Here is a 9,581-nt window from a genome sequence, read left to right as displayed (position 1 = left end):
ACACAGGGGTAAGGGGTCGACACTATGCCAGTCTAACCAGTGATCCCACACAGGGGTAAGGGGTCGACACTATGCCAGTCTAACCAGTGATCCCACACAGGGGTAAGGGGTCCACACTATGCCAGTCTGACCAGCGATCCCACACAGGGGTAAGGGGTCCACACTATGCCAGTCTGACCAGCGATCCCACACAGGGGTAAGGAAGGGGTCGACACTATGCCAGTCTGACCAGCGATCCCACACAGGGGTAAGGGGTTGGTTGACACTATGGCAGGTAAATAGAATGTTGGGACATGTGGAGTTTGCTTTGGAGTTGCCCTAAACTGCAAGTGCACGTTTGAGTGAGGAGTCTGCTAAAAACAATACAATAAAATAAAGTAAAACAATTATAAATATTATTCTCTGGTATCGGTATTCGGTAACGCCTAACACAGAAATTGTGGTATCGGGACATCCCTAGTTATAAAATTATGTAATATTTTTTCTTGGTCCCATTTTATTGTCTTTATACATGCTTCCACTTGGTGTTTTAATCGGTCATTTTTGTCTTACCACTGTTATGCTGATGTCACCCAGCTCTATTTTGCATTTAAACCCTCTGATCATAGACTTTTAACGAACACTTTTAGAAGGACTCATATCACCCCTATGCTTGCTGCTTTACACTGGCTTCCAATTGACTGCAGAATTGTTTTTAAATTTGTATTAATCACTTTTAAAGCTCTCCATGGGCTGTCTCCTATGTACATGACTGAATTATTATCCCCCAAAGCAAATGTGAGAACACTGAGGTCTTCAGGTAAGTTCCCAATACAAGACTAAGAACTAAAGGCGATAGAGCTTTTGAAGTTGTAGCCCCTACCCTATGGAATTAATTACCCCTTTCCCTAAGGAGGGCAGAATCTGTCGAGACGTTCAAAAAGCTGCTAAAAACCCATTTGTTTCAAAAGCACTTTTGTCTGTAATATTGTCTATATGGTACTGCATGTTTATATATTTTTTTCTTTTGTATTATTACTCTGTCATTGTGTTTTCGTTTTATTGTTGATCTATGTGTTGCTCATGTTTTATTTCATTTTATTTATTGTAAAGCACCTTGTGACATTTGTTTTGAAAGGCGCTTTATAAATAAAATGTACCTTACCTTTACCTAATATTATACTGCTGTTATTCTAGTATAAAATAACAGTATAATATTCCTGACATGTAGTGGAGTAGAAGTACTGGAAATTGGAAATACTTGAGTAAAGTACAAATAACTCAAAATGTTACTAAAGAACTCCAGTAAATGTTACTTTACACCAGAGGTTCCCAGCCACTGGTACTAGAACCTCTGGTGGTAATTGAGCCCCCTCTGGTGGACACACAGAGGTACTGACACACAGAGGAGGCTCAACTACAGCTGATCAATAAGCAATTGGTTGAAACAGGCTCTCCAGCCGTGCTGAAATGAGCACGACAGCACAGCTAGACGTTAGTAGAAGATTCGAGAAGGGATTAATCACGTTATAAATATCATCAGTTGAGCTGATTAGTGATTAGACTGAGTTTTGTCAGAGCAGCAGAATTATTGAATTAGGAATGGATTTTAATAACAGTTATTATGGAGGTCCTTGAAGAGACACATCAGTTTAAAAGGTTGTATTTTAACATCAGTTATTATAGGAATGGAACACAAAGGGCAGGTCTACGCTGCTGTATTTTAACATCAGTTATTATAGGAATGGAACACAAAGGGAAAGTCTACGCTGCTGTATTTTAACATCAGTTATTATAGGAATGGAACACAAAGGGCAGGTCTACGCTGCTGTATTTTAACATCAGTTATTATAGGAATGGAACATGGTACTGTATAGGTACTGTATAGAGTACAGTACTGTATAGAGTACAGTACTGTATAGGTACTGTATATAGTACAGTACTGTATAGAGTACAGTACTGTATAGGTACTGTACTGTATAGGTACTGTATAGAGTACAGTACTGTATAGGTACTGTATAGAGTACAGTACTGTATAGAGTACAGTACTGTATAGGTACTGTATAGAGTACAGTACTGTATAGAGTACATCTATAGTATAGTAGTAGTAGTAGTACATCTATAGTATAGTAGTACATCTATAGTATAGTAGTAGTAGTAGTACATCTATAGTATAGTAGTAGTAGTAGTATATCTATAGTATAGTAGTAGTAGTACATCTATAGTATAGTAGTAGTAGTAGTATATCTATAGTATAGTAGTAGTAGTAGTATATCTATAGTATAGTAGTAGTAGTAGTATATCTATAGTATAGTAGTAGTAGTAGTACATCTATAGTATAGTAGTAGTAGTAGTACATCTATAGTATAGTAGTAGTAGTAGTACATCTATAGTATAGTAGTAGTAGTAGTACATCTATAGTATAGTAGTAGTAGTACATCTATAGTATAGTAGTAGTAGTAGTATATCTATAGTATAGTAGTAGTAGTACATCTATAGTATAGTAGTAGTAGTAGTACATCTATAGTATAGTAGTAGTAGTATATCTATAGTATAGTAGTAGTAGTAGTATATCTATAGTATAGTAGTAGTAGTAGTACATCTATAGTATAGTAGTAGTAGTAGTACATCTATAGTATAGTAGTAGTAGTAGTACATCTATAGTATAGTAGTAGTAGTACATCTATAGTAGTAGTAGTACATCTATAGTATAGTAGTAGTAGTAGTACATCTATAGTATAGTAGTAGTAGTAGTACATCTATAGTATAGTAGTAGTACATCTATAGTATAGTAGTAGTACATCTATAGTAGTAGTAGTAGTACATCTATAGTATAGTAGTAGTAGTAGTACATCTATAGTATAGTAGTAGTAGTAGTATATCTATAGTATAGTAGTAGTAGTACATCTATAGTATAGTAGTAGTAGTAGTACATCTATAGTATAGTAGTAGTAGTAGTAGTATATCTATAGTATAGTAGTAGTACATCTATAGTAGTAGTAGTAGTACATCTATAGTATAGTAGTAGTAGTAGTACATCTATAGTATAGTAGTAGTAGTAGTAGTATATCTATAGTATAGTAGTAGTAGTACATCTATAGTATAGTAGTAGTAGTAGTACATCTATAGTAGTAGTAGTAGTACATCTATAGTATAGTAGTAGTAGTAGTACATCTATAGTATAGTAGTAGTAGTAGTATATCTATAGTATAGTAGTAGTAGTACATCTATAGTATAGTAGTAGTAGTAGTACATCTATAGTATAGTAGTAGTAGTAGTAGTATATCTATAGTATAGTAGTAGTAGTAGTATATCTATAGTATAGTAGTAGTAGTAGTACATCTATAGTATAGTAGTAGTACATCTATAGTATAGTAGTAGTAGTAGTACATCTATAGTATAGTAGTAGTAGTACATCTATAGTATAGTAGTAGTACATCTATAGTATAGTAGTAGTAGTAGTACATCTATAGTAGTAGTAGTAGTACATCTATAGTATAGTAGTAGTAGTAGTACATCTATAGTATAGTAGTAGTAGTAGTAGTATATCTATAGTATAGTAGTAGTAGTAGTATATCTATAGTATAGTAGTAGTAGTAGTACATCTATAGTATAGTAGTAGTAGTACATCTATAGTATAGTAGTAGTAGTAGTACATCTATAGTATAGTAGTAGTAGTAGTACATCTATAGTATAGTAGTAGTAGTAGTACATCTATAGTATAGTAGTAGTAGTACATCTATAGTATAGTAGTAGTAGTAGTACATCTATAGTATAGTAGTAGTAGTAGTATATCTATAGTATAGTAGTAGTAGTAGTACATCTATAGTATAGTAGTAGTAGTAGTACATCTATAGTATAGTAGTAGTAGTAGTAGTACATCTATAGTATAGTAGTAGTAGTAGTAGTACATCTATAGTATAGTAGTAGTAGTAGTACATCTATAGTATAGTAGTAGTAGTAGTACATCTATAGTATAGTAGTACATCTATAGTAGTAGTAGTAGTACATCTATAGTATAGTAGTAGTAGTAGTACATCTATAGTATAGTAGTAGTAGTAGTAGTACATCTATAGTATAGTAGTAGTAGTAGTACATCTATAGTATAGTAGTAGTAGTAGTACATCTATAGTATAGTAGTACATCTATAGTAGTAGTAGTAGTACATCTATAGTATAGTAGTAGTAGTAGTACATCTATAGTATAGTAGTAGTAGTAGTAGTATATCTATAGTATAGTAGTAGTAGTAGTATATCTATAGTATAGTAGTACATCTATAGTAAACTGGTGCTCTGGGAACCAACACACGGCCATCGATCACGAGGACGCCCCGTGCTAACATACGTGGATATACTCAAGAGCGATGCAGGAGTGCAAAGTACCAACGAACTGGCCGGATGTATGGAGAACCGAGATGACTGGAGACGACGATGGAGGGCTCGTCTGAGGACGACCTAGAGAGTAGTAGTAGTACATCTATAGTATAGTAGTAGTAGTAGTACATCTATAGTATAGTAGTAGTAGTAGTACATCTATAGTATAGTAGTAGTAGTAGTACATCTATAGTATAGTAGTATTAGTAGTACATCTATAGTATAGTAGTAGTAGTACATCTATAGTAGTAGTAGTAGTACATCTATAGTATAGTAGTAGTAGTACATCTATAGTATAGTAGTAGTAGTACATCTATAGTATAGTAGTAGTAGTAGTATATCTATAGTATAGTAGTAGTAGTAGTACATCTATAGTATAGTAGTAGTAGTAGTACATCTATAGTATAGTAGTAGTAGTACATCTATAGTATAGTAGTAGTAGTAGTACATCTATAGTATAGTAGTAGTACATCTATAGTATAGTAGTAGTACATCTATAGTAGTAGTAGTAGTACATCTATAGTATAGTAGTAGTAGTAGTACATCTATAGTATAGTAGTAGTAGTAGTATATCTATAGTATAGTAGTAGTAGTACATCTATAGTATAGTAGTAGTAGTAGTAGTATATCTATAGTATAGTAGTAGTAGTAGTATATCTATAGTATAGTAGTAGTAGTAGTACATCTATAGTATAGTAGTAGTAGTAGTACATCTATAGTATAGTAGTAGTAGTAGTACATCTATAGTATAGTAGTAGTAGTAGTACATCTATAGTATAGTAGTAGTAGTAGTACATCTATAGTATAGTAGTAGTAGTAGTACATCTATAGTATAGTAGTAGTAGTAGTATATCTATAGTATAGTAGTAGTAGTACATCTATAGTATAGTAGTAGTAGTAGTACATCTATAGTATAGTAGTAGTAGTAGTAGTAGTATATCTATAGTATAGTAGTAGTAGTAGTATATCTATAGTATAGTAGTAGTAGTAGTACATCTATAGTATAGTAGTAGTAGTAGTACATCTATAGTATAGTAGTAGTAGTAGTACATCTATAGTATAGTAGTAGTAGTAGTACATCTATAGTATAGTAGTAGTACATCTATAGTATAGTAGTAGTAGTACATCTATAGTATAGTAGTAGTAGTAGTACATCTATAGTAGTAGTAGTAGTACATCTATAGTATAGTAGTAGTAGTAGTACATATATAGTATAGTAGTAGTAGTAGTAGTATATCTATAGTATAGTAGTAGTAGTACATCTAGGATTATCAACCTGAGGATTATCTGCGAGAGATATCTGCAGCATCAACAACACCTTTACCACGTGTTCATTGACTTCAAGAAAGCCTTTGACCGGGTATGGCATGCTGCGCTGTGGGCGACCATGAGGAAATATAACATCAGCCCTAACCTTGTCAACGTCATACAACAACTGTACAACAAAGCTACCAGCGCAGTTATCTACAACGGAGCTATCGGAGACTGGTTCAGGACAACAATTGGAGTGCGCCAAGGATGCCTTCTCTCACCCATTCTCTTTAACATTTTTCTGGAGCGTATCATGACGGATGCCCTGACAGACCATGAAGGAACTGTCAGCATAGGAGGCAGACCAATCACCAACCTCCGCTTTGCGGATGACATTGATGGGCTAGCTGGAGAAGAAAAAGAACTTGCCAGCTTAGTGGAAAGGCTTGACAACACTTCCCGAGCCTATGGAATGGAAATCCACGCAGAGAAAACAAAAATGATGACCAACAACGTCAGCGGCATATGCTCAGACATCCAAGTCAACGGACAGTCACTGGACACGGTCTCCAGTTTCAAATATCTTGGAGCAATCGTGTCCGATGAAGGATCCAAACGGGAAGTCCTTGCCAGAATTGCGCAAACAACTGCTGCCCTGGCAAAACTCAAGCCCATATGGAAAGACAAACACATCAGTCTGACATCAAAGGTGAGACTACTGCGATCACTTGTCATGTCAATCCTCTTATATGCTTGCGAAACTTGGACCCTTACAGCTGAGCTCCAGAGGAGAATACAGAGCATGGAGATGAGATGCTACAGAAGACTCATGGGTATCTCCTACACCCAACACGTCACCAACGAGGAAGTACGGCAAAAGGTCAGCCAAGCCATTGGCCCACATGATGACCTTCTTACTACGGTCATAAAACGGAAACTGAGGTGGTACGGACACATCACCAGATCCTCTGGCCTTGCAAAGACCATCCTGCAAGGTACCGTACGAGGTGGCAGGAGAAGAGGGAGACAAAAGAAAAGATGGGAAGATAACATCGGAGAATGGACACACCTGAAACTCAGTGAGGCAATGAGAGCTGCCGAGGACAGAGAGGGATGGAGAGAGCTGGTCAACAGATCGTCTGTGGTGCCCCAACGACCCTCCGGGGTTACGGGATAGGTGAAGGTGAAGAAGTACATCTATAGTATAGTAGTAGTAGTAGTACATCTATAGTATAGTAGTAGTAGTAGTAGTATATCTATAGTATAGTAGTAGTACATCTATAGTAGTAGTAGTAGTACATCTATAGTATAGTAGTAGTAGTAGTACATCTATAGTATAGTAGTAGTAGTACATCTATAGTATAGTAGTAGTAGTACATCTATAGTATAGTAGTAGTAGTAGTACATCTATAGTAGTAGTAGTACATCTATAGTATAGTAGTAGTAGTAGTACATCTATAGTATAGTAGTAGTAGTAGTAGTATATCTATAGTATAGTAGTAGTAGTACATCTATAGTATAGTAGTAGTAGTAGTACATCTATAGTATAGTAGTAGTAGTAGTAGTATATCTATAGTATAGTAGTAGTACATCTATAGTAGTAGTAGTAGTACATCTATAGTATAGTAGTAGTAGTAGTACATCTATAGTATAGTAGTAGTAGTAGTAGTATATCTATAGTATAGTAGTAGTAGTACATCTATAGTATAGTAGTAGTAGTAGTACATCTATAGTAGTAGTAGTAGTACATCTATAGTATAGTAGTAGTAGTAGTACATCTATAGTATAGTAGTAGTAGTAGTAGTATATCTATAGTATAGTAGTAGTAGTAGTACATCTATAGTATAGTAGTAGTAGTAGTACATCTATAGTATAGTAGTAGTAGTAGTACATCTATAGTATAGAAGTAGTACATCTATAGTATAGAAGTAGTACATCTATAGTATAGTAGTAGTAGTACATCTATAGTAGTAGTAGTACATCTATAGTATAGTAGTAGTAGTAGTAGTACATCTATAGTATAGTAGTAGTAGTACATCTATAGTATAGTAGTAGTAGTACATCTATAGTATAGTAGTAGTAGTAGTACATCTATAGTATAGTAGTAGTAGTAGTACATCTATAGTATAGTAGTAGTAGTAGTACATCTATAGTATAGTAGTAGTAGTAGTAGTACATCTATAGTATAGTAGTAGTAGTAGTACATCTATAGTATAGTAGTAGTAGTAGTATATCTATAGTATAGTAGCAGTAGTATATCTATAGTATAGTAGCAGTAGTATATCTATAGTATAGTAGCAGTAGTATATCTATAGTATAGTAGCAGTAGTATATCTATAGTATAGTAGCAGTAGTATATCTATAGTATAGTAGCAGTAGTATATCTATAGTATAGTAGCAGTAGTATATCTATAGTATAGTAGCAGTAGTATATCTATAGTATAGTAGCAGTAGTATATCTATAGTATAGTAGCAGTAGTATATCTATAGTATAGTAGCAGTAGTATATCTATAGTATAGTAGCAGTAGTATATCTATAGTATAGTAGTAGTAGTACATCTATAGTATAGTAGTAGTAGTAGTACATCTATAGTAGTAGTAGTAGTACATCTATAGTATAGTAGTAGTAGTAGTACATCTATAGTATAGTAGTAGTAGTAGTAGTACATCTATAGTATAGTAGTAGTAGTAGTAGTACATCTATAGTATAGTAGTAGTAGTAGTACATCTATAGTATAGTAGTAGCAGTAGTATATCTATAGTATAGTAGCAGTAGTATATCTATAGTATAGTAGCAGTAGTATATCTATAGTATAGTAGCAGTAGTATATCTATAGTATAGTAGCAGTAGTATATCTATAGTATAGTAGCAGTAGTATATCTATAGTATAGTAGCAGTAGTATATCTATAGTATAGTAGCAGTAGTATATCTATAGTATAGTAGCAGTAGTATATCTATAGTATAGTAGCAGTAGTATATCTATAGTATAGTAGCAGTAGTATATCTATAGTATAGTAGCAGTAGTATATCTATAGTATAGTAGCAGTAGTATATCTATAGTATAGTAGCAGTAGTATATCTATAGTATAGTAGTAGTAGTATATCTATAGTATAGTAGTAGTAGTACATCTATAGTATAGTAGTAGTAGTAGTACATCTATAGTAGTAGTAGTAGTACATCTATAGTATAGTAGTAGTAGTAGTACATCTATAGTATAGTAGTAGTAGTAGTAGTATATCTATAGTATAGTAGTAGTAGTACATCTATAGTATAGTAGTAGTAGTAGTACATCTATAGTATAGTAGTAGTAGTAGTAGTATATCTATAGTATAGTAGTAGTAGTAGTATATCTATAGTATAGTAGTAGTAGTAGTACATCTATAGTATAGTAGTAGTAGTAGTACATCTATAGTATAGTAGTAGTAGTAGTACATCTATAGTATAGTAGTAGTACATCTATAGTATAGTAGTAGTAGTACATCTATAGTAGTAGTAGTACATCTATAGTATAGTAGTAGTAGTAGTACATCTATAGTATAGTAGTAGTAGTACATCTATAGTATAGTAGTAGTAGTAGTACATCTATAGTATAGTAGTAGTAGTAGTAGTACATCTATAGTATAGTAGTAGTAGTAGTACATCTATAGTATAGTAGTAGTAGTAGTACATCTATAGTATAGTAGTAGTAGTACATCTATAGTATAGTAGTAGTAGTAGTACATCTATAGTATAGTAGTAGTAGTAGTATATCTATAGTATAGTAGCAGTAGTATATCTATAGTATAGTAGCAGTAGTATATCTATAGTATAGTAGCAGTAGTATATCTATAGTATAGTAGCAGTAGTATATCTATAGTATAGTAGCAGTAGTATATCTATAGTATAGTAGCAGTAGTATATCTATAGTATAGTAGCAGTAGTATATCTATAGTATAGTAGCAGTAGTACATCTATAGTATAGTAGCAGTAGTATAT

This window comes from Protomyctophum bolini, assembly GCF_963924005.1.
Source record: "Protomyctophum bolini genome assembly, contig: SCAFFOLD_108, whole genome shotgun sequence".
NCBI classification, from domain to species: Eukaryota; Metazoa; Chordata; class Actinopteri; order Myctophiformes; family Myctophidae; genus Protomyctophum; species Protomyctophum bolini.
This window is presented reverse-complemented; position numbering follows the sequence as displayed.